Source organism: Symphalangus syndactylus, chromosome 5 (assembly GCF_028878055.3).
Source record: "Symphalangus syndactylus isolate Jambi chromosome 5, NHGRI_mSymSyn1-v2.1_pri, whole genome shotgun sequence".
In the NCBI taxonomy this organism is placed as follows: Eukaryota; Metazoa; Chordata; class Mammalia; order Primates; family Hylobatidae; genus Symphalangus; species Symphalangus syndactylus.
Window position 1 is genome coordinate 126,077,478 of NC_072427.2, and position 25,538 is coordinate 126,103,015.

General features: G+C 35.1%; 1 non-coding gene across 1 annotated transcript; it reads right to left on the minus strand.

Moving 5' to 3' along the window:
- Nucleotides 1-19,219: 19,219 nt before the first annotated feature.
- Nucleotides 19,220-19,322, minus strand: LOC129483631 (U6 spliceosomal RNA). Its single transcript, XR_008658146.1, has one exon. It is a non-coding gene; the product is annotated as a U6 spliceosomal RNA (small nuclear RNA).
- Between the last annotated feature and the right edge of the window lie 6,216 nt (nucleotides 19,323-25,538).

The window sequence follows — 25,538 nt, forward strand, 5'->3', positions numbered from 1 at the left end:
CATTCTATTATTCCCAGAACATAGCTTTTGCCTCGTCTAAAATTTCAGGGCTGACTAGTTTCTTTTCTGAAGTCATGTTGGAAGAAATTCTTAATTAGATACCCCAGGGGAAGTGTGTGAGAGTCTGGTGACCAGTTGAATTCCCAGAGAGCTGAGTCACACCTTCACCTCCCAGGAACACAAACATTTTCAAGTTCTACCTACTTCCCAAAACACTGTGTTTTCTCTTGCTTGTTTAATAGGAGTGAGGACCTCTGCACCAAGTGAGCCCTTAAGAAGTTTGAATTGCACATGCTTTCAACTGTCAAAAACATATCCACGCAGTGACTCGGCAAAGTAGCTCACCAAGGGATCCTTTCCTTTTAGAGTAGGGAGATGATAATGCTTACTAATTTACAATTGGGTAAGCTCCAAGATGAAATTTTAAGCACTTGGCCCCCTGGATGCTTTTGGTTTATTTGTGTGGGGAGGGGTGTTTTATGCAGTCTTTCAAATCATACCACTCTTTGTTATTACAAACCAGCTCTGCTCATGGTGTGTGGGTGGCAATTAAGATCATCAAGGAGAAGGGAACAAAAAGAGATGAGAAAAATGTACTGTACTCCATTACAAATTGAACCCTGACTTCATTCTAGGCATGGGAGTTAGAAAGATTGCCTTCAAGAAACTAAAATGCTGAAAGGAGACTTGAAAAGAAAATTATGAAATGTGGCCAACCTGTCTTAAACCCCCAGTCCTGGTCCATCTTTTCTTCTTGCCATAGCGTGTGTCACCTTCTATATACTTTCCCTCTTTATCATGTTTATCATTGGAGGTGTACCTCCCCTACAAGAACCTATGCTCTATAAAGGCGGGGATATTGGCTGTTTTCATTAACAGTGTCTCCACAGACCTTCAAAGAGTGCCTTGCATACAGCAGGTATTAAATATGATGTACATGAGTGAATTCAGTTTACCTCTGAGGCCTGCAATATATACTGTGGTGCCTCATCAAGATCCCTTCTTCCCAGCCAGTACGCTGTACACTAACTGCTGTAGATCTTGGCTACCGAAAGGTGCTTTCGGCAGCGTCTCACTGGGTTTTGGCTTCAGCCGCATTGAATTGCATTGTACAAGGTTATGTAACCTCTAAGGTTGTGGCCTGGTCTGATGACTGTGTAATACAAGGTTACAATAGCTAGTCCTCTTACCTTAACTTGGGAGAAGTCTGAAAGGGCATTCCAGCTTCAGAATTTGTTAGGACAGGATGAGGCCTTGCTTGCAACTGTGTTGAGAATCAGCTTCTCCTGCCTTACTTTAACAGATGTGGCTTCCCAGAGCAAGCAACTCATTGTCTGAGTCTGTTTCCAGGGAATCCAGTCTACATAAAGATAGGTGTACAAATATTGACTAATTTTTCCTTACCATATCAGGGATGGCTTCAGTGTGTAATAATAATTGGGTAAATAAGGGGAGAAACAGCACTCAGGGTAATGACACAATCTACACAAAGGCAGAGAAACAGAAAAACATTGTACGTTCATCATGACTTCAGTTTTTTTTTTTTTCCATTCTCCTGACGAACAAAGAGAAAGTGAGAGGTTTTAAGCAGGGATATATCATTTTAATTCTATAGGTAGAAAACTAAAGAAAAAAAACTGGAATATAAATTATCCAGGCAAGAGAATATGTTTTATTATTATTCATAATCCTTCCCCCATTAAGCCACTGCCATCTCCCACTCCCAGCACCTTGGGGGTATAGCTAAATATTACAGACTCATCCATGTTATTTAATTCAATTAATGTAATTTAATTCAATAAATGAAACATCGTCCTGAGGTAGAAGAGTACTGACTACATTCATTAATAGTATATTTTAAACTAATAGCGTAACAATTTCAAATTTAATACCAAAAATAGAACATGACCCACAAAAATACCAGGAGGAAAAATAAACTATACTCACAAATTCTACAAAATGATCTTTTGTTGTTGTTATAAATTTAACTGTCTGTCTCACCACTTGTATTTCCATATCTTATAAAAAAGCCTCAAATCTACTTTGTGTCTTCCCTTCCTTTTATCTAGGCAACTTCTGAGCATATGAGTGATCCATAGAAATGATTTACAGGAACTCTGATAGGCCGGAAAAATATGGAAACTTACCATAAGCACAGCGCCCAATGCGGTGAACTGTAAACATTTCTTGAATTCTCTCTAAAAAACTTTGAAAAACATTGTACCTTGCTTGCTTATATTATTAAGATTATATTCTACTTAAGATAATATTTATAGATTATATTTAATCTGTAATTTAGCATCATAATTTTACATCATTGTAAGCAATTGTAATTTCTGCCATGCTGTGAATCTTGACATTTTAAAAAAATTGTCACATCATTCTCCTAAATGTTTCCAAAGGTCTGTAAATACCATAGTGCTTTGATAGTCACCACCTACATTTAAGAAATATTTGAGGAAGCTCTGGTTTAGCATCAGAAATTTTAAAACTGGCACTCTTTTTCCATGAACTGATGTTTCTATTCTCTTCCTTCACATTATTTTATGCTAATATGTTTTGTCATAAAAATATTTTAATCACAACATTTTTTTTACAATAAAAGACAAAATATACATTTGCATGTGTGTACATGCATACATATATACATATATATATTCACAGAGAGATAAACATTAAATTTTGTATTTAAAAAATCCTATCATTGTGAGGTTTTTAAGCTTTGGAAAACATCTGGATTATCATGATCATTGTTGATACAAAATTTATCAAAAATAGTATAGTATACACTATGGAAAATAATTACTAAATACAATTTTGTTATAAATCAATCTGTTACTTACATGGGTGGAGCTTCTCCTTTTCAATTTATCAATTTTTGCCAGAAGAAGACAGATTTCTGTCTCAATTTCATTCTTGCTTTTGGTTGTTACTGGTATAAATAACTGAGAAAACTAGTTTGCCTAAATAATTAGGCAGAAATGGGAGAGGTGTTCTTATAATGATATAATTGACTTCTTTTAACTCTTTCCCAGTTATATACCCCCACAAATCATTCAGTGATCTAGTATCAAAAATTATTTTTGATGAAATACCAATCGTTCCTGCTTTTATTCTGTTAAAGTGACCCTTTAGTTCCTAGTATCTAGGGGAAGGTTTGGACTACCGGGGGTGTGTGTGTGTGTGTGGTGTGTGTCCACACACGTGCACACTCTCGAGGTGCATGTCTTTAATCTGCAATGGAAAGAAAGATGATTGATTGGAGACAAGGCAGTGAGAAAATGGAACCAGAGGACCAGGCTTGTTTTTAGATTGATCAATATCAGTAATGAGTACACATGAGAGTTGAACATCTGAAAATTAATCTACATCAAACTATTTTTACCTATGTCCTCCTGACAAAGTCTCTTTGTTCTCTAAGGATACCAGCAGTCTAGATTGAATACTGCTGACCTAATATAAATTAAGTGCTTGTTTGTGAAATAATTTGTATTAAGTTAATAAATATGTGGATGAATGAAAATTAATATTTTAAGCTTATTAAGTCATGAATAAGTTACTGAATTTATAAGTTCATATGATTTTTTGACAATCGTCATACATATTTTATCTTATATAAAACTCTAAGCCACAAAGTATTTTCAAATGTATGGTTTTGGAACACTGAAATTAATAATTAATGAAGTTGTCATTATATTACATTTGGCAGACATAAAGTTAAAATTGTAATTTTGAAGTTATTTTTTCTTTGGCTGTAAGTGAAATATTTTTCTAGAGCCTCAGATATTTTCATTGGCCCTTGACAATCTTATAGTCTATGAGCACTACGCTGTTGTGACTGATGGATAAAATAGCTCTGGCCCTGCCTGCATCCTTGCAAGAAAGAAAGGGAGACATTGAAAATAGGTAAGGACCTCAACTTTGGAGCTTGTGTTGAACTGACCACGATTATTGTCAGTTTTGCAATAGGAGTTGGGGCCTCCTGTGCTCAAAACCGGCTACCTGCCTAAGTGCCATTAGTAATTCATTACTCCTAGGGCACGCCTCTTTTGAAAATCCTTTTAAGAATGTGATGCCCATAAAGGGTAATAAACTTCCATTTTAAAGGTCTGCCTTTGTTTTTTTAATCACATGTGTTTTCCTAAGCAAAAAAAAAAAAAAAAAAGCCTGAGACTTGCAAGAACCCTATGTGTGGGCAAAAGGTATGGGGCCTTCAATGAAACTGAGAAGGGCACAGAGAAGAGATGTATAATACATAAAAAATAAAATAACTAATTTTGACTGTAACTAGTCAAGTGCTTTTTCAGCCTCTTAGATTGTCTATACCAGTATATTCTAAATGATTTGCCATGTGTTAGAGCCATAAATGGGAACAGAGAACAGATGTCTGGCCACACGGACCATGTTTTTGGACATACGAGGTCTCCGTGAGCTGCATCTGCAGTAGCTTTAAAGTTCTCTATTCAAATGTAACAATTGGAAAGGCTTACCCCAAAAGACCACATTTTCCTACTCATTAACACCCTGGATTATCATACTTCCTTGGTCTCCAGTTCTTTTTTCTTGCCAATCCTAAATCTAGGCAAACCCCACCATTTACGATTAGTATTCCTGTTTCCAGACCATTGAAAAATCTGCCAAAAGCTATAGAGTTGTTCTCTCTGGCTTCACAATAAACCCACATTACCCAGCCTCAGCAGGGGCATCAATCGTGCTCTCCCATACCTAGATGGCTCTGTATTTAATTTTCCACACCACCTGGCCACAACTTTTCCACTCCTCTCAAGCCCCACACTCATCTCACAGTCCTCACTAGTGATCAATATCCTCATCTCCTTTCTCTAAGATCCCATAGCTTTTGGCACATGCAATGCATAGCAATTAATAGTTTTGCATTATTCTATCCATTTTACACTTGAGGAAACTGGACGTAAAAATGGTAAGTGAGTTGTCCAAGGTCATGCAGCTCGGCTGGTAAGAGGTGGGACCAGATTTAGAGATCATGTCTTCTAAATCCAAATGTGCTGTGCTTTCTATTTTATCACATGCCTCTCTTATAAGGAAAAGCAATATCCATAACGACAAGTACAGAATCTCAAGATCAAAGAAAAACTTTCAAAAGATTCTTTTTTGAAAGAATCACGAGCTGATGACCCAACAGTGTAGCACTATGACCACTACCTTTCTCTTTGCTCTTTGTTTTGTTGACCTAAAGGAAGAAATTAAGCACAATTGATATAATTTATTTAGACCGGGGTTGAGGACATCTGCCTGGGAAAACACTTCCAAGTTGCCTAGGCAAGTGTTCTGGAAGACAAGAGAGGCTCAAGTTTTTAAAGAAAAAATGGATGAATCAGGAGAGGGAGTGATTACAAAAGTTGCTCGTAGGAATGAATACTCATTGGTTTACAGAAACACTGATTAGTGATAGGCTATACATTGCTGAGCTACAAAGTTCAAGTTACATTGTCCAGCACATGGCATTTTGTGGCTACGTAGCAACAGTTAGTTGAAAGCCCAAATAGCATGATAGTGGCTTCAAGAGGTATTTATTTAGCTCAAGGGGAGAGGTGGGACTCGACTGCTCTTTCATTCCAATTCCTCTCTGGGTCAGTAGTTCAAAGGGGCTTGTATTCCTCACATAAAACGTTCATTTTTTCCTCAGCTTTATTAAGTTAAAAATATCTGGCATCATATTGGTTCACAAAGATTAACCATATTCCATCAGTGGTTCAAAAAACCTTCTCTTGGGTTGAATTGTAAATAGCTGGTAAGAATGGGACTTCCCCAAATACTTCACATCTACAGGGTTGTTTTGTTCGCTTGTTTCATTATTTGATTTTTAAAAAGTACTGTGTTACATTTATCTTCTCTTTAGTTTCCCTTGGGATCTGGGGAAGTCTGATGTAGCTGTACTCTAACTTGCAAAGGGCTGACACAATATATAAGCCTGTGAGAGGCAGCCTGTAAAATGGTCCCCATTGAGACCTGTCTCCAAGTATTCACACTTGTGTAATCCCGTCCCTAGGAGTGTGGGCCGGACTAATTGACTCACTTCTCAAAAACTATAATACTGTAATGATGATAAAATGTTGCTTCCGATATTAAGTTGTTGCTTCTGATATTAAGTGATAGGAAGATAACTTTCTCCTCGGGAGCCTACTCTGGAGTGTTCTCTCTCTCCTCTTTCTCTTTCTCTTTTGCTGACGCTTGCCAATATCCATGTGAGTAAGCTTGAAAGCTAATCCTTCCCCTGGAATTTGCCTCTCTTTTTATAGTTTCTTTCCAAATAAATTGTGATTTCTGTAAATCATGTTATATTTATCTCTCCATCTTTCACACTGTCTAATGTTTTATCTGGCACATATTAAGCATTAAATCATGACATTTTAAATCAATGATGCATTTTGTATGCTTCAATCAGGATATCTTTATTGAAGAAATCACTATTTGATGCTGTGTTTCTTATAAATTTCAATCAAAGCATTTATAAGCTGCCTCTTACAAATCAACATCTTTCAGGGACAAAATAAAACAAAATGATACACAAATATATGGATTACTTTTTTTTTAAGTATGCCATTTGAAGAATTTACATAAGACCAAAAAAAAAATTCAAACCACCACCCTAAACAATTAAGTCTGCATAAAAACAGTTTTTGGCTGGGCGCGGTGGCTCACGCCTGTAATCCCAGCACTTTGGGAGGCCAGGCGGGTGGATCACCAGGTCAGGAGATCGAGACCATCCTGGCTAACACAGTGAAACCCCATCTCTACTAAAAATACAAAAAATTAGCCAGACGAGGTGGCGGGCACCTGTAGTCCCAGCTACTCAGGAGGCTGAGGCAGGAGAATGGTGTGAACCCCGGGGGGTGGAGCCTGCAGTGAGCCGTGATCGCGCCACTGCACTCCAGCCTGGGTGACAGTGAGACTCCGTCTCAAAAACAAAAAACAAAAAACATAGTTTTTGCACAACTATCATTAATAAACAAGATAAAAAAGTTTATAATCCCCCAGGAACAATGACTAAAAATCTGATATAAAGGTTACCATAAAAGACTTTATTTAATTTTACAAAAAAGATCTCCAACTCACTATCTTTTGTGTTCGTTTTCAATTTTAGCAATTAATGTAAGACAGGGAAATTTTTATGCTAATGTTATAGCTCCTTGGTTCCACACTAACACCGTTATCTGTGCTAATGAATAATTCATTCCCAGTTGAAAAATATATCATTTTTACTGGATATGAATGAAACTTTGAAGTGCAATTTAAGTTGAAAGAATTTAAGATTGTAGAGAACTCCCATAAACCACCAAAAAGTGCAGTGGCTGCAATATTACCTAGCACTCAAGTGTAATAGCTTTACAGAAAGCTCATGTGAGATTCTAAATTTTGTTTCTTTGTAAAAAAAAAAAAATTGATGGGATTTATTTCTTAGTGCATTTTTACACTGCTCAGTGACTACGTTGTCCTCTAAATACAGAAAACAATCTGTTTTATATTTCTAGCTATAGATTAGGACCTCCATAGTCACTGTAAAAAAAGCTGATATTTGCTCTCCAATGCTTTGTTTGCCACAGAATTATTTTCTGGTAAAGAATTACAAAACTGAAAATGGCTTAAAATATCAACAATATATTAAACACAGATTTAAACATAGAATTAGACTTTCAGTCCACTGCATCCTAAAAACTCAAAATAGATGAAATGGTGGTGACACATTCTGAAGAAGGAAGCTAAACAATGTAACTGTCTTAAATTCTTTTTTTTTTTTTTTTTATTATACTTTAGGGTTTTAGGGTACATGTGCACAATGTGCAGGTTTGTTACATATGTATCCATGTGCCATGTTGATTTCCTGCACCCATTAACTCGTCATTTAGCATTAGGTGTATCTCCTAATGCTGTCCCTCCCCCCCCCACCCCACAACAGTCCCCGGAGCGTGATGTTCCCCTTCCTGTGTCCATGAGTTCTCATTGTTCAATTCCCACCTATGAGTGAGAACATGCGGTGTTTGGTTTTTTGTCCTTGCGATAGTTTACTGAGAATGATGTTTTCCAGTTTCATCCATGTCCCTACAAAGGACACGAACTCATCATTTTTTATGGCTGCATAGTATTCCATGGTGTATATGTGCCACATTTTCTTAATCCAGTCTATTGTTGTTGGACATTTGGGTTGGTTCCAACTCTTTGCTATTGTGAATAGTGCCGCAATAAACATACGTGTGCATGTATCTTTATAGCAGCATGATTTATAGTCCTTTGGGTATATACCCAGTAATGGGATGGCTGGGTCAAATGGTATTTCTAGTTCTAGATCCCTGAGGAATCGCCACACTGACTTCCACAATGGTTGCACTAGTTTACAGTCCCACCAACAGTGTAAAAGTGTTCCTATCTCTCCACATCCTCTCCAGCACCTGTTGTTTCCTGATTTTTTAATGATGGCCATTCTAACTGGTGTGAGATGGTATCTCACTGTGGTTTTGATTTGCATTTCTCTGATGGCCAGTGATGATGAGCATTTCTTCATGTGTTTTTTGGCTGCATAAATGTCTTCTTTTGAGAAGTGTCTGTTCATGTCCTCTGCCCACTTTTTGATGGGGTTGTTTGTTTTTTTCTTGTAAATTTGTTTGAGTTCATTGTAGATTCTGGATATTAGCCCTTTGTCAGATGAGTAGGTTGCAAAAATTTTCTCCCATTCTGTAGGTTGCCTGTTCACTCTGATGATAGTTTCTTTTGCTGTGCAGAAGCTCTTTAGTTTAATGAGATCCCATTTGTCGATTTTGGCTTTTGTTGCCATTGCTTTTGGTGTTTTAGACATGAAGTCCTTGCCCACGCCTATGTCCTGAATGGTATTGCCTAGGTTTTCTTGTAGGATTTTAATGGTTTCAGGTCTAACATATAAGTCTTTAATCCATCTTGAATTAATTTTTGTATAAGGTGTAAGGAAGGGATCCAGTTGCAGCTTTCTACATATGGCTAGCCAGTTTTCCCAGCACCATTTATTAAATAGGGAATCCTTTCCCCATTTCTTGTTTTTGTCAGGTTTGTCAAAGATCAGATAGTTGTAGATATGTGGCATCATTTCTGAGGGCTCTGTTCTGTTCCATTGATCTATGTCTCTGTTGTGGTACCAGTACCATGCTGTTTTGGTTACTGTAGCCTTGTAGTATAGTTTGAAGTCAGGTAGCGTGATGCCTCCAGCTTTGTTCTTTTGGCTTAGGATTGACTTGGCGATGCGGGCTCTTTTTTGGTTCCATATGAACTTTAAAGTAGTTTTTTCCAATTCTGTGAAGAAAGTCATTGGTAGCTTGATGGGGATGGCATTGAATCTATAAATTACCTTGGGCAGTATGGCCATTTTCACGATATTGATTCTTCCAACCCATGAGCATGGAATGTTCTTCCATTTGTTTGTATCCTCTTTTATTTCATTGAGCAGTGGTTTGTAGTTCTCCTTGAAGAGGTCCTTCACATCCCTTGTAAGTTGGATTCCTAGGTATTTTATTCTCTTTGAAGCAATTGTGAATGGGAGTTCACTCATGATTTGGCTCTCTGTTTGTCTGTTATTGGTGTACAAGAATGCTTGTGATTTTTGTACATTAATTTTGTATCCTGAGACTTTGCTGAAGTTGCTAATCAGCTTAAGGAGATTTGGGGCTGAGACAATGGGGTTTTCTAGATATACAATCATGTCATCTGCAAACAGGGACAATTTGACTTCCTCTTTTCCTAATTGAATACCCTTTATTTCCTTCTCCTGCCTGATTGCTCTGGCCAGAACTTCCAGCACTATGTTGAATAGGAGCAGTGAGAGAGGGCATCCCTGTCTTGTGCCAGTTTTCAGAGGGAATGCTTCCAGTTTTTGCCCATTCAGTATGATATTGGCTGTGGGTTTGTTGTAGATAGCTCTTATTATTTTGAGATACGTCCCATCAATACCTAATTTATTGAGAGTTTTTAGCATGAAGGGTTGTTGAATTTTGTCAAAGGCCTTTTCTGCATCTATTGAGATAATCATGTGGTTTTTGTCTTTGGTTCTGTTTATATGCTGGATTACATTTATTGATTTGCGTATGTTGAACCAGCCTTGCATCCCAGGGATGAAGCCCACTTGATCATGGTGGATAAGCTTTTTGATGTGCTGCTGGATTCGGTTTGCCAGTATTTTATTGAGGATTTTTGCATCAATGTTCATCAAGGATATTGGTCTGAAATTCTCTTTTTTGGTTATGTCTCTGCCAGGTTTTGGTATCAGGACGATGCTGGCTTCGTAAAATGTGTTAGGGAGGATTCCCTCTTTTTCTATCGATTGGAATAGTTTCAGAAGGAATGGTACCAGTTCCTAACCAGTGTATCCTGGGGTATCTGGGGATACATCTCACTCTACCTTATTTTCTATTTCATTGGGAGTTTCTTCTGCTTTATTTTAAATATGTATTTAAAATTTTAATTGTATTTTATGTATTTCTAAAAATAAATAATTAGGTAAAGAAGAGAAAAACAGAAGGAAGAAAAGAGGGAAAAAAGAAAGTAAGGAAAAAATGAAAAAATGACAGAAAAAAAGCAGGAAGGAAGGTAGGGAGGAAAGGAAAGAAATGAAAATGTTAGTTAAGGTCCCACTACTTGGAGATGTACTTGAAGTTGGTCCCAACCCTATTTATTCTATTGGTGTTTGAAAAGCAAAGCTTCCCAGCAACCTTCAAAATCTTGTTTGTTTTATGTTTTGAAGAGTAGTTTTTTAATGTGTTTCTCTGGATCCTTGCTCCAGCTCCTTTTGTTTGCTGCCCCACAGAACACTGGATACTTAGATCCTTCATCGGTTTCCACTAGAAATCAATTTGCTTTCATCTTTTTAAAAAAACTTTATTGAACATTTTGGAGGGAATCTAAGGTAGTAATCAAATCATGGAATTTGGGTAGACCACAGTCTTATTGGTCCAGGTTCACTTCCCCAACTTCCTCTCTCCTCTTTCATCTTCCCCTCTTTCTTGATGTCAAATAATTAAAGGCAATTAAAGATCCCTTCCCTTTTCTTATGCAAAAGAGTTATTTCCATTTCCAGGTATAGCACAGGCTTACCAGCTAACTCCATATACACATACAGAATTTTCGTCTTCCTAAGAGGAATTATTTGCCAGTTATCAATATATTAATTCACATATATAGGTATACAGTATACACATACACATATATACTATATACTGTATATTTTATTAATACACGTGGAATATATGGAAGAAAGAAAGGGAAGGAGGAAAGGAGGGAAGGAAGGGAGAACAGAGAAAGGACAAGGAAAGAAAGGAAAGGAGGGAGCAAAAGAGAGAGATGTGTTAGAGAACAACACTGGGGATATAGATACAGCAGTACCAATGGAATAGAGAGGCAGAATTCTATAGTGGTTAAACTCATGGCTGTGTTCAAATATTTACTTCACCTGCATAATAGCTTTATGACTTGGAGCAAGTCATTGAACTTTGCTATGTTGCAGTTTCCTCATCTATGAAATTTCAATGCTAATAGTATCCAGCACATGGGCTGTTAGAAATCTTGAGTGGCCAGGCACGGTGGTTCACGCCTGTAATCCCAGCACTTTGGGAGGCTGGGGAGGGCAGATCATGAGGTCAGGAGTTCAAGACCAGCCAGATCAATATGGTGAAACCCCGTCTCTACTAAAAATACAATAATTAGCTGGGTGTGGTGGCACGCATCTGTAGTCACAGCTGCTCGGAACACTGAGGCAGGACAATCGCTTGAACCTGAGAGGCAGAGGTTGCACTGAGCCAGGATGGCGCCACTGCACTCCAGCCTGGTCAACAGACAGAGACTCTGTCTCAAAAAAAAAAAGAAATCTTAAGTGAGATAATATATAAACATTCCTAAAATACTACCTAGCACTTAAAAAGTCATAAATAATTGTTATCACAATTGTGATAATCATTGAAGTCACATTAGGATCACTACAAGTAATGCCTAAAGTGAGACAGGGTTGCAAATACCAGCGAAACACTAATCCTAATAAACATTCTATGTATTAGTTATATTGATTAGCTAGCAGTGCTAAAAAGTGCCTCTTCACCAGCACGCCCACAAACCACACAGGTACTAACACAGGATTTTAACTAAATCTCAACCTAACTGACTCTCTTGGTATCTCCATTGTTCAAAAGCATCAATCCCTGGGGAGTCTGGACAAGAACACATTCATAGCAGAACTGTGACCAGAATTGAAGGAACAGAAAATTGTAGAAGGATATTCTCTTCTTTCAAAGTTTTAAACATTCCAATTTTCAAACCAATGTCTAGGTGTTGCGAAAACACACTTGAGAGCAAATTGATCCCTTCAAGACCTAACATTTTCAAAGACCTAAGATGAGAAAAAAATAGCTGAGGCACTGCAGGTTACTTGTGGGCTCTCTTTATCCTTGAGGGAGACAATATATTCTGTTTTCCTGAGCTACTTATATTCCAGCAAAGGGCTGTTTGTTTTTAAGATCTCATAGTAGAACTAACCTAAACTTATTAGGCTGTAACAGAAAGGAAAGATGATATTTAATGTGATCCTATTCCTTGGTGTACAGTGATATTAATGCTGACAACTGCTGACTTTGGATTTCCTCTATTTCTTGCAGTGGACATTGTCACTTTTATGTGCATCCTTCTCCAGATTTTTGTTTTTAACACTTCACTAAGAAGAGTCAGAAGAGCTTTAAGATTGTGACCTGCTCAGTGGACTCCCATTCTTCCTCGAGCACTCTTAGTCATAAATGTAAAGGGTGGGTGTCAGGAAAGAAATATTTAATTAAAGCTTATGGCAATATCACCAAGAGGATAAAAAGTAATAATCTTTTGAATTTGCTTTTGTGCAGATAAAAAAGCAGCCTTTTCATTTCTCTTAGATGTTATTTGTAAGATAAAAGCACCAAATTCCCAAATACTTCTATTATTGTCAGCTTTCTGGCATGTAATTCTTTTTCTCGGAAAACAAGACAGGAAGAAATGTGCGTAGAATGTCCTTAGCTTAAATCTGTGGACATAGCACTGAACCCTTTCTCTTAAATATTGTTGTATAAAACCAGGTATCACCTCATTTATATTCCCTACACATCTCTCCCTTTTTGTCTGCCTTAGTCTTTTAAATTTAGCTTCAAGAAAAGTGCTATATTATGGGAACAAGTTGCCTTATCTTTTCTCTGAAAGAATTGTGTGCAATAGTTATTTCCCTTATGTTGCAATTTAAAGCACACAGGAAGCTATGTTGAATACCATCAGTTTCTGATCTCTCTATCAGGATACACTTATCCACATTTTTATATAGCATATAATGAAGTAAAGATATACATTTGTTTATTTTCTGCATAGCCCACCAGAATTTAGACTTCTACAACCAATGAAGTATTTACTTGTAATACTCTACAGGGTAAATATTTTTCATGTTCAGTAGGGGTGAATAATAAAATTCTATATTAAAAACGTACACTTCCTGACTTAATTCATTTTGTATGTTGTTACCCCAAGGGTTAAAGAACAGGTACATATTTATGATGTTTTGTTCACAATAGGCATTTGATCATTTAAGATTTGAGGGATGAATGAATATCAGAATTCTAAAGATTCCTCATATACTCCAAGTAGCACATTAACTAGACTTCTTAAATCGAAGATGTAATTGAAAGTGTCATTTTTTTCTTTAAATTTGAACATTTAGATTGAATTTTTATGGCCTTTTTCTCAGAAAACCTTGATATTTTTGATAAATTCATTATGAGCTGCCATTAAATTTCATGACTCATCTCTCCCTGCCAAAAATTACTAGTCCTGTGAGTGGAAAAAAAATCCAAATAATCAAACACAATACTTGCCATAATTTTTAAAAGACATATTCAGGCAATATGACATCCTCTAGATACAGATTTATTGGTCTACTTTTTGGTTGTTAAATATATATATTAAATGGAATTAGTTAATTTTCAAAAGACCTACTCAGGAATTTAATATATAAATATATATAATTTATATATACATAATTATATATAAAGTATTATATATATATATAAATTATATATAATTATGTATATGTAAGTTATATAATTATAAATTTATATATAAAATATATAATTATATATTATATATAATTATAAATACATTATATATAAAATATATAAGATATATGTATATCTTAAACCATCTGAGGAATTTAAAGTATAAAAAATATTTCTCAGTGCTCTTTTGATATTCTTTGAAATTACAGTTGATAATATGAAAAAAAAGACATGAATTAAACACATTAATTTGAAAGGCACATGCTAAATTAGAGTCACAAGGTAAAGCAGACCTGTTTTCAAGGCCGGCCACCCTTAGGAATGTCTTGGCACTCAGAGTATCAATGATTATATGAAACACATAAATCTTTCATGAATTGAATATTAAAATAAAAATATAAGGAAAGACTCTTAAATTATCTAGTGCTCCTGCTATTCATGAAAATAGTATAAGATAATGATTTCTAAAGTCCTTCTAAGAATAGCAATAGCATTTAAGCTTTTATGAGTTTCTCTCAAGAAAGTGTTTTTAAAAAAAGGAAAAATGAAAAATAGTTGAAGAAATAGTTTTTTTTCATTTTTTAAGAAAATTAGCTTAGGTAATGTATAGCATGCCAATAATTAATAAGTCCTGCTAATAATTATATGTATCATTATCTAACAGGTTTTTTGTTTATTTTTCTTTTCTACCTGCTGTTAGCCCTGGAATAATTTCTGAAAGTGTTGACTAGGTTCACCAATTTCACATGCTTCTCTTTGATGGTAATGAAAGGAATTTCTTAAGAGCTGTTTAAAGACAATGAAACTATTATTAATAATGGCTAACACCCAGAATCAACTCCATTCTAATTACCCAATTGTATTGTATTATTAACATTTAAGTTATAAAACTACAAAGTTATAAATACATTCGGTTTTGGAGTTGCTCTCCAATCTGTCCTCTGCAAATACTATAGCCATGGTGGTACCTGCCCTATTTTTCTTCCTTTATTTTAATTGGCACATAAATAATTGCACGTATTTATGGAGTAGAAAGTTGAGTAATATTTGAGTAATTAATATATTCATTACTTCAAATATTTAACATATCTTTGTGTTGGGAACATCGAAAATCTTCTCTTCTAGCTTTTTTAGACTATACAGTTAAATGTATTCACCCTACCATGCTGCAGAACACCAGAATTCATACCTCCCAGCTAGCTGTAATTTTACATTTGTTAACCAATCTCTCCCTATCCTCCCCTCCCCACTACTCTTTCTAGGCTTTAATAACCACAATTCTACGTTCTACTTCTATGATCTAAATTTTTCTGGCTCTCACATATGAGGGAAAACATGCAGTATTTCTTTCTGCACCTTGCTTACTCAATTTAACATAATGTCCTCCCGGCTAATCTGTGTTTCCACAAATTACAGGATTTCATTCTTTTTTATTAATATTCAATTGGATATGTATACCATATTTTCTTTATTCATTTGTCTATTGATATTTAGGTTGATTCCATATCTTAACCATTGTGAATAGTGCTGCAATAAACTTGAAGGTGCACAAAGCCTTTGATATACTGATTTCCTTTCCTTTAGATAAATATCCAGTAGTGGGATTGCTGAATCATAGGTAGTTCTATTCTTCATTTTTTGAGAAACCTCCATACTTTTTCCCATAATGCTATACCAGTTTCCCTTCCCACCAACATTGTATGAGTTCTCTTTCCTCTGCCTCCTAATTGGCATTTACTGTCTTTTTCATAATAGACGTTACAACTGGGATAAGATGACATTGTGGTTTTGATTTGAATTTTCTTGATGATTACTGAGGTTTGTTATTTTTTCATATATTTATTTGTTGGTCAAATGTCTTATATTAAGAAATGTCTGTTCAGATCCTATGTCCACATTAAATTTTTTTTCTGTTGAATTGCTTAAGCTCCTTTTATATTCCAGATATTAGTCCCTAGTTAAATGAATAGTTTGCACATATATTCTCTCCTTCAGGTTTTCTCTTCACTCTTGATTGTTTCCTTTGCTGTGCAGAAGCTTTTCTGTCTAATAAAACCCAATTTGTCTGTTTTTGTTTTTGTTCCCAGTGCTTTTAGTCTTAGCCATAAAATCTTTGCCTAGACCAATGTCCTGAGGTGTTTCCGCTATATTTTCTTCTAGTAGTTTTATAGTTTCAGGTAATATATTTAAGTCTTTAATACAATTTGAGTTGATTTTTGTGTATACTGATAAAAATCTGTTCATTCTTCTGCATATGGATATCCACTTTTTCCAGCACCTTTTATTGAAGAGGATGTCCTTTTCAATGTATGTCAGTGGCACCTTTGTAAATATGTGGATTTATTTCTTATTTTCCTATTCTGTTCCTTTGGTCCATGTTTCTGTTTTTATATTAATACCTTGCTATTTTGATTATTATAACTTTGTAGTATATTTTGAAATCAGGTAATGTGAAACCTTCAACATTGTTCTTCTTGCTCAGTATTGTTATGGCTATTTAGAGTCTTTTGTGGTTCCATACAAATTTTAGAATTTATTTAAATTTCTGTGTAAAATGTCAATAGCATTTTGATAGAGATAACATTGAGTCTGCAGATTGCTTTGGGTAGCCTGCTCATTTTTCCTAATTTTTTCCATACTAATTTTTCCAATTCATGAGCATGAAATGTATTTCTATTCATCTGTGTCTCCTTTGATTTCTATCATTCATGTTTTGTAGTTATTATTGTAGAGACTTTCACCTCCTTGGTTAAATTTATTCCTAGATATTTTTTTAAACTATTATAAATGAGATTGCTTTTTGAGTTCTTTTTCAACTACTTCATTATTGATATATACAGATGCTATTCACTTTTGTGTGTTGTTTTTGTGTCCTACAACTTTAAGTAATTTATCAGTTCTAAGAGTTTTTTGGATGAAGTATTTAAGTTTTTCTATATATAAGATCATGTCATCTGCAAACAAAGACAATTTGACTTCCTCTTTTCCAATTTGGATGACATTTACTTTTTCCTCTTGATTAAATGCTTTAGCTAGAACTCCCAGTAGTAAGCTGAATAAAAGTGGTAAAATAGGCATTCTTGTTCCAGTTCTTGGAAAAAAGAATTTCAGCTTCTCTGTTCAGTATGATGTCAGCTGTGAATTTGTCATACATGGCCTCTAATGTGTTGTGGTATTTTTTATGCTTAATTTGTTGAGAGTTTTTATCATGAAGGGATGTTGAAATCAGTGAAATTCTTCTTCTGTATCAAAAGAATCATGGTTTTTGTCTTTTATTACATTGATGTAATGTATCAGGTTTATTGATTTGTGTATGTTGAGCTATCCTTGCATCTTTGGCAAAAATCCTGGTTGATATTGGTGTGTTATCTTTTTAGCGTATTTTTGGATTTGATTTGCTGTTATTTTGTTGAGGATTTTTGCATCTATTGTTTATCAGGAATATCTGTTGTTTTCATTTTCTTTGCTATGTCTTTGTCTGGTTTTGATATGAGGGTAATGCTGGCCTCATAGAATGGGCTAGGAAAAATTCTCTCCTCTTTGATTTTTTGGAATAGTTTGAAAAGGATTGGTGTTAATTCTCCTATAAAAGTTTGGTAGATCTCAACAGTAAAGCCATCTGGTTCTGGGCTCTTTTTTCTTGGGAGTCATTATTGCTGATCAATCTCATTACTTGTTATTGGTCTGTTCAGAGTTTCCATTTCTTCTTGGTTCAATTTTGGCAGATGGCATGTGTTGAGGGATGTATTCATTTCCTTTAAATTTTCCTATTTGTTAGTGTATAGTTGTTTATAATAAACTGTAATGATCCTTTTTTTAAAGTCTCAGTTGTCATCGTTTTTGTTTGTTTCTTATTTTACTTATTTGAGTCTTCTCTGTTTTTCTTAGTTTAGCTAATTGTTTGGTGACTTTGCTTTTTTTTAAAAAAAAAAAGAACTTTTTTTATTGCGCTTTTGTACTTTTTAAGTCTCTCTTAGTTCTGCTCTGATGTTTATTTTTTTTCTTCTACTAATTTTGAAGATGATTTGTTTTTGCTTTTCTGGTTCCTTGAGGCACATTGTTAGGTTATTTATTTGATACTTTTTCTTGATGTAGGCATTTATTGCTATAAACTTTTCTTTTAGTACCACTTTTGTTCTATGCCATAGGTTTTAGTATGTTGTGTTTCTATTTTTATTTGATTCAAAAATTTTATTCCATTCTTAATTTCTTCATTGGCCCATTAGTTGTTCAGAAGTGTGTTGTTTAATTTCCATGGATTTGTACAATCTCCAAAGTTCCTCTTATTATTGGTCTAGTTTTATTCCATTGTGGTCTGAAAATATACTAGATATAAATTCAGTGTTTTACAATTTGTTAAGACTTGTATTGTGGCCCAACATATGGTCTATCCTAGAGAATGTTCTATGTGCTGATGAATAGAATGTGTATTCTGCAGCTATTGGATGAACTGTTCTGTAAATATCTGTTAGGTCCATATGTTCTATAGTGCAGTATAACTTCAATGTTTCTTTGTTGATTTTCTGTCTAGATAATTTGTTCAGTGCTGAAAGTGCTGTGTTAAAATCCCCAACTATTATTGTATTTTGGACTATCTTTCCCCTTGGCTATAATAATATTTGCTTTATATGTCTAGGTGCCCCAGCATTGAGTGCATGTGTATTTACAATTGTTATGTCCCTTTTGCTGAATTGATCTCCTCATATAATAGCCTTCCCTGTTCTTTCTACAGCTTTTGACTTAAAATCTATTTTATCTGATATAAGAATTACTACTCCTGCTCACTTTTTGCTTCCATTTGTGTAAAATATCTTATTCCATTCCTTTCCTTTTGGTCTATTGTGTCTTTACATGTGAAGTAGGTTTCTTGTAGGCAGCAAATGTTGAGTCTTGTTTATTTTTTATTCATTCCCCTAGTCTACACCTTTTAATTAGGTAATTTCAGCCATTTCCATTCAAGATTTTTATTGATAGGTGAGGACTCATTCCTGTCATTTTGTTGTTTTCTGGTTCTTTTTTATATCCATTGTTTCTTTCTTCCTCTTTTATTGTTTACTTTTGTAGGTTTTTGGGTTTCTGTTGCGATAATATTTTATTCCTTTCTCTTTCTCATTTGTGTATGTGCTCTACCAATGAGTTCTATAATTTCATATTTTTTGTGATGGCAAAAAAGTATGGAACACTTCAGAAATTTGCATGTTATCTTTGTGGACTGGCCATGCTAATCTCTGTGTCATTTCCTCTTTAGTATATGTGCTGCAGAGCAAGCACTGGTTTTGATTTGACTCTCTCTTTCTTTGTTGTATTAGGTCTTCATCATCTGCCTATGATTCTTCCTCTATCCCATACCAGTCTGTGTCAGAACAATAACTTCCTCGTCATAAGGTTTGTTTGCACATTTCAAAACTATCTTCAGTTTTGCTATAATTTTGTAAAGTCTTTATTTTCTGTTTTTAAATCAGACTGTAGACAGCCAGAAATTGATACTGGAACTAAGGAAATTTACTTCTTCCATGACCTCTTAGCTGCTTCTAACTGCTTTAAAGTCTTTCTGTTATTGTACCATGAAGCACTAAGCAGGATGACACATGAACAAACTCACAATTTAAAGACGCAGCTCTCACTGTGAGAACAGGTAGATTCATAAAAATGGTACAAAGGACAAAGATGTGCTGACTGCATGCTGTGTAACTCTGGACTTGAATATTCTATCTGGAGGGTCAGATAACAGAGAAAAGTCACTGAAAGCATATGAGAACTATAGCTGCTTATTGAAGCCACTGAAAGGTGATCTCCTCCAATCATTCATTCATTCCACAAAGCAATCTGTGATTATTTACTCATCACAGACCTCCCCAAGAAGATGAGTTACTCAGGGACAATCAGCAGCCTTTGTACATGACCCTGAACCTCTACTTTTACCCCCATTGCTACAGTCGACCAAGTGGCAAATTGCCACTCCCTTTAAGACTAAATTGGTAACAGTCAGTTGTGGACTTCCTTTTTTTGCCTCTGTAATATTTTGTATCCTTCATAATGCCTATTTCAGTGCCTGGCACACAGTAAATACTCAACTAGTGATTATTGAACAAAAACCATGGTTGCAGAACCCATGAGGCTATATCATGATGTAAACTACCTCATGACTATCTCTGATAGTTTTGAATTGGCCTGAAATGAAACACAAACACACACCCTTTTCTCAGCTGAGCTGATGAGATTTTTCTTTTTATTTTTTGGCTTCTGTGTTTACTTTCATCTGTCAGCATCTGGCCACGTACACAAAGGCTGTTCATAGATTCAGGCTAAACGCGGGTGGGGTTAGAGAAGTGCAATCTGTACAACAGAATAAACTGCAACTTGGGGACACTGAGCCCAGGCAGAGGGATATCAGTGCCTTTGTGAAATGTAAATGGCAAGTTTCAGGGAACTTTCAGGCCTAAATAATAGCTTCAACTCCAAGTATCCTAGGCATCTTCTCCTTAACAGTGGAAGAATCTAGAGTAGAATAACTGAGAATCAGGGAGCTTGATCCTCAGGGGCTTTCGAGATAATCCTAATGTTTGCCCTTCATCAAGTCAGAAAATCCTAATGAGCCTTATCTGATAAAGGACTGGATTCAAGTAGAGAGAGTGTTTGCTTCACATGCAAACATTAAAGCAAGATGGTGAACAATGGATATGATGACAACTCTCTTGATTCTCAGCAGTGACTGGCTAACTAAAGGGATTCTAGGAGAGACAAAGAAGTCAGATTTGAACTTATTTAGAAATTTACTAAACACATGAACCTCTTGGAGGAAATTAAGTAAATGTCATTCAAAATGATAGAAATGTGTAAATATGACGAAGAAATTTAATTAGTAAAGTAGAATATAGAGTGTCCATGAGGTATTTTTTTTAACTTTTTTTAATCCTGGAGCAAATTGTGCTAACAGTTGAAGCTAGTGAGAAGCTTTTCTACTGTATACAAATGTAAACTGGGTTTCCCCAGACAAAAGCTGAATCCTTCCTAATAATCACGGAGTCTAAGTTTACAAACCAAGATTTGTGCAGATATAGAAAAGATTGCAAGAAGTACCAAACTGGGCAGCAAAGAAAACAGACTTAGGAGTTTCTAGTTCTCTGAAGGACTTTGTATCTTTCCTCTAGCAAATACGTAATACCTCAATCTGAAGATGGCTCTTTAATGTTTTTAAATTCAATGGTGTCTAAAATATAGCACTTTAGCAAATGTCATCGAACACTTATTGTGTACAAAGTATGTTTGATGTGGAAAGATAGTGCAAATACACTCAAGGATATGTGATTTTAAGACTTTTTTTTTAGTTTTGTCATGGGTCTGAAGCAAAACAACACCTATTTGTCGATAATTGCAGATACACAGTGTTTAATTGGTTTAATTGTGTTCATTCATATAAAGATGAATTTGACATGAAAAATATGACTATTTTTAATACTTCATGGAAAATTAAGGCCATGTTTTTTCTAAATTAATTTCAAAGTTTAAAACTATATGGATGACTCCAAATGATATTAAATGTTTAAAAAATTAAAATAGAAAAAGTTGGAAAAAAATAACATTTATTTGGAAATTTTTTATGTGTAAAAATACCGTTTTTACACTTAGTGGAGTGATCATCAAAGCTAGCATATCACCTTACTTTTGCACAAAATAAGCGAGGTTGTGTTCCATTTATGGATAAGGATAAGATAATGTAAAATGTAAAACATTTAGCTTATTGAAATCACTTATAGAAAAGATTTCTGATGCAGAAAATTTAAGCGTGTGACAATAAACTATCTGAAAGTTACTTGTAATTTGAAGTTTGACAAATTTTACTATGAGTTTAACCTGACATCTTACATAATTAAATTTTGTAGTTCACATTTACCTAATGTGAACTTCTCAGATATGCTTTCAGTAAGCAAAAATTGATTGAATTTAAATTTTAATAAGGGAAAATTAAAGTAAATAAGGTTGAAGAAATTCTAATTGAGTATATTCCATTGTTGTAAAACTCATTTGTATGATGATGTCAGTTACAAGAACGAAATTATCATGAATTGGGCTATTATTATTTGATCTTATTTTATTCTAATTGGAAATATCTACACACCTTTTTAAAGTCAATGAGCCTGCAATAATGCACTCCTCTCCTGAGGCATTGACTACAGTCATCTCCAATTATAAATTCAGAAGAGAAATACACAAAGCATCAGTCCGTGAGAGACAGACAAGGGTATTTGTTCCATGAATACACTTATGTTTAAATTTGGACAATATATGTGTCTGGTTACTTTGTTTCCATCCAAAATCAAATCGATTTTGTTTTCAATTGGAGTTCTAAAAGTAAATTTAAGAACAGTTAGAATGTTTGGGAATAAATTTACAAGTAAGGGGACTGACACCATCAATGCAGGAGAGCTAGAGGCTGGAGTTAATGGATGCTATCTGGATAGTCAGCAGGGAGCTGTGATAGATTATTTAAATTTTACAATTCTTAAGTTCATTGGCTTTGAGAATTGTATATGTCCGTGCAACTACCACCCAAACACACTCCAAAATGTTCTATCTTGCCCCTTCCCAATAATTTTCCCACTTCCCCCATGGCCAAGACATTCTGATTTCTGTCATGTATTATTATGCCTGCCCAGGACTTCATGTAAATGAGTCATATATTATGGATCCCTGTGTCTATTGATGTGGCTTGTTTCACTCAGCATAATGATTTTGTGATTTATCTGTGTTGTTGAGTACATGAGTCATTTGTTCCTTTTTCTAAATATATCACAATTTGTTTATCTAAATTTCTGTTTACAGATATTTGGGTTGTTTCCAGTTTGGGCTGTCATTAATAAAACTACTATAAACATTCATGTACAAATCTTTTTGTAAACATGTTTTCATTTCTCTTGGGTAAATATCTAGTAAAGGAATTTCTAGACCATAATGTAAATGCATTTTTACCTCTATTTAAAAAAACACCAAACAGTTTCTAAACCTGTTTGCTTTTCTATTTAATGATTACTTTCTCACTAGTATTTTCAGTGATTTAAAAGTTTAGTTTGTAAGCAAAGTTTACCATAATAGAAAAATTCTGCATGATTGGACATGGTTTAGTGTATATTAAAAGCTGGTGAAGAGAATTAGAAGCCTATTATAGTGACAGAATAATGGATCTCTAAAGATATCTGTGTACTAATCCCTGGAACCTGTGAATATGGTACTTTAAATGGCAAAGAGGGATTAAAGTTGTTGATGGAATTAAAGTTGTTAATCTGCTGGCCTTGGGATATGGAGATTATTCCAGATTATCCACATGGGCCCAATGTAATTGCAAGAGTCCTAGAAGTGAAAGGAGGAGGCAGAAAAGGGCGAACCAGAGAGATGGTGTGAGAAAGACTTACCCCAATTTTGCCGATTTTGAAGGTGGGGGAATTGACCGGAAGGTAGGTGACCTCTAGGGGGCAACCTCTGGCTAGAAAAGCAAGGAAATGAATCCTCCCCCAGACATTCCCTCCAGTGTTCCACAGCGCCTGCCCACAATGATTGTAGCCTAAGACAAACAGAGCTGCGATATAGTAAATTTGTGTAGCTTTAAGCCACCAAGTCTGTGGTAATTTGTAATAGCAACAATAGGAAACTAATACACCTTTGACAAGACCAAATGGATTAATAATGTGATTTTGAAACTCCGTATTAGACACTGAAGTTTCCAAATTTTAATTGCTCAGTATAGTTCTGGTGTATTTAGATTAATACACACGTTTACCTTTTTTTTTTTTTTTTTTGGCTCCCAATACCTAATTTATTTTTTTACTTTACCTGAAGGACATTCTGCATATCTGTTGATAGGAAAAACACGATTTTGGCCTTCTTGTAACTTAGTTTGGTGAATTTAGAATTCTAACTGGACAGTTATTTCCTCTTAACATATTGAAGATATCATTCCAGTTTGTTTTTCCTGGTTTCCATACTTGCTGTGTAGGTACCAGCTGTCAAATTAATAGTTTTCCTTTATAGATAACTGGTATTTTCTCTTTGGCTGTTTATGTGATTTTCCTATCTGTGTTTGATATTCTTTAGATTCTCTATTATGTATTTGAGGATTTTTTTTGAAGTTATTATACATGGGATTTGGTTTTGTTGTTGTTGTTTGGTTTCTTGAATCTAAGTACTGGCAGTTCTGATCCATACAGAAAACATCTCAGTCAACCTTGTATTAAAAGAAATTGAGAAACCATAGTTGATTGCTTCCTAGGCCTGGGTAGGCTGACCATGATAAATAAGAAGTCCTTCTATGGAGCCCTGATTCAACACCAGCTTTGTGCCAAACTGCTCAACTGCTCTTGCTGACAGAGTTGTTTGAAGTATCCAATAGAAAGTAACCCTGCAAAATTAAGACACCCATCCCAGACTACCCTTAAATAGGGGAAGCTTGCTCCCACATGCCCACACTTGCTGTTGCTGCAGGAGACCTGGGACAGAGAACTGTTGTTTGCCCCTATCTAGTGACCATTCCTAGCATGAGGATCTGGGAGTAATAAAAAACTTTAAAACTTCCACACTGTGGCTGTGTCATAGAAGTCATGCCTCCAATCCTTCCCTTGAAGGGACTCATGCAGGTAGATCTCTTGCTAGTGCTCTTCTGTTCGGACCTTTGGTGGCTGCCAGGGACAGTAGTTACCAAGTAAGTTAATAGAAACTAGAAGAGTTTCATTCAAAACAATCATCTCTTTGAATATTGCTTGTCTGCCTTCTTTCCTTCCTTTCTGCTTTCTTTCCTTCCTTTCTGCCTCCTTTCCTTCCTTTCTGGCTTTTTTCCTTCCTTTTTTTCTTCTTTCTGATTTTTCAAGGTAGAATTCTAATTACACATGTATTGAAACTCCTCAGTCTACCCTGTCTACTTTTCCTTTTATATCCTTGCTTTCTTCTTTTTCTGTCTTATCCTAGTTCTGAAGATTTTCCCCACAACTCAACTTTGAAAGGACTTTTATTGCCTCTCAGTGCTCAAGAAAAATCAATTATGCTAGGATTTCCTCTTTTGAGCCTCAAAAAATACTTTTCTCTCAAAGCTCTCCTTTCAGTTTTGGGTTTCAAGGGCCTTGTTTTAAAGTCATATGATTAACATTGACTTCTTCCCTTGACATTCTCACCTTACAATCAAAATTGTTCCTGAGACAACATATACTTCTACCAAAACAGGGAAAATCTATGCAGAGTACAAGAACAAGAGACAAATGATAAAATTTCAGGATTTTGTTCTGGTATTTCTCTTTTATTAAGTTCATTTGTTTGTTAGATATATATGTGCTATTTCTTATGTTTTAAGCCCTGTCCAGTTACTATAGATGAAGCTCAACTAGATATGATTCCTTATTTAATGGAGCTTGCAATCTTTGAGGAGATAAGAGACTGGATAATAAAGCAATATCTATTGGTTTTTCCCTGTTACAAATGAGAACTCAGGTTAGTGAATGTGCT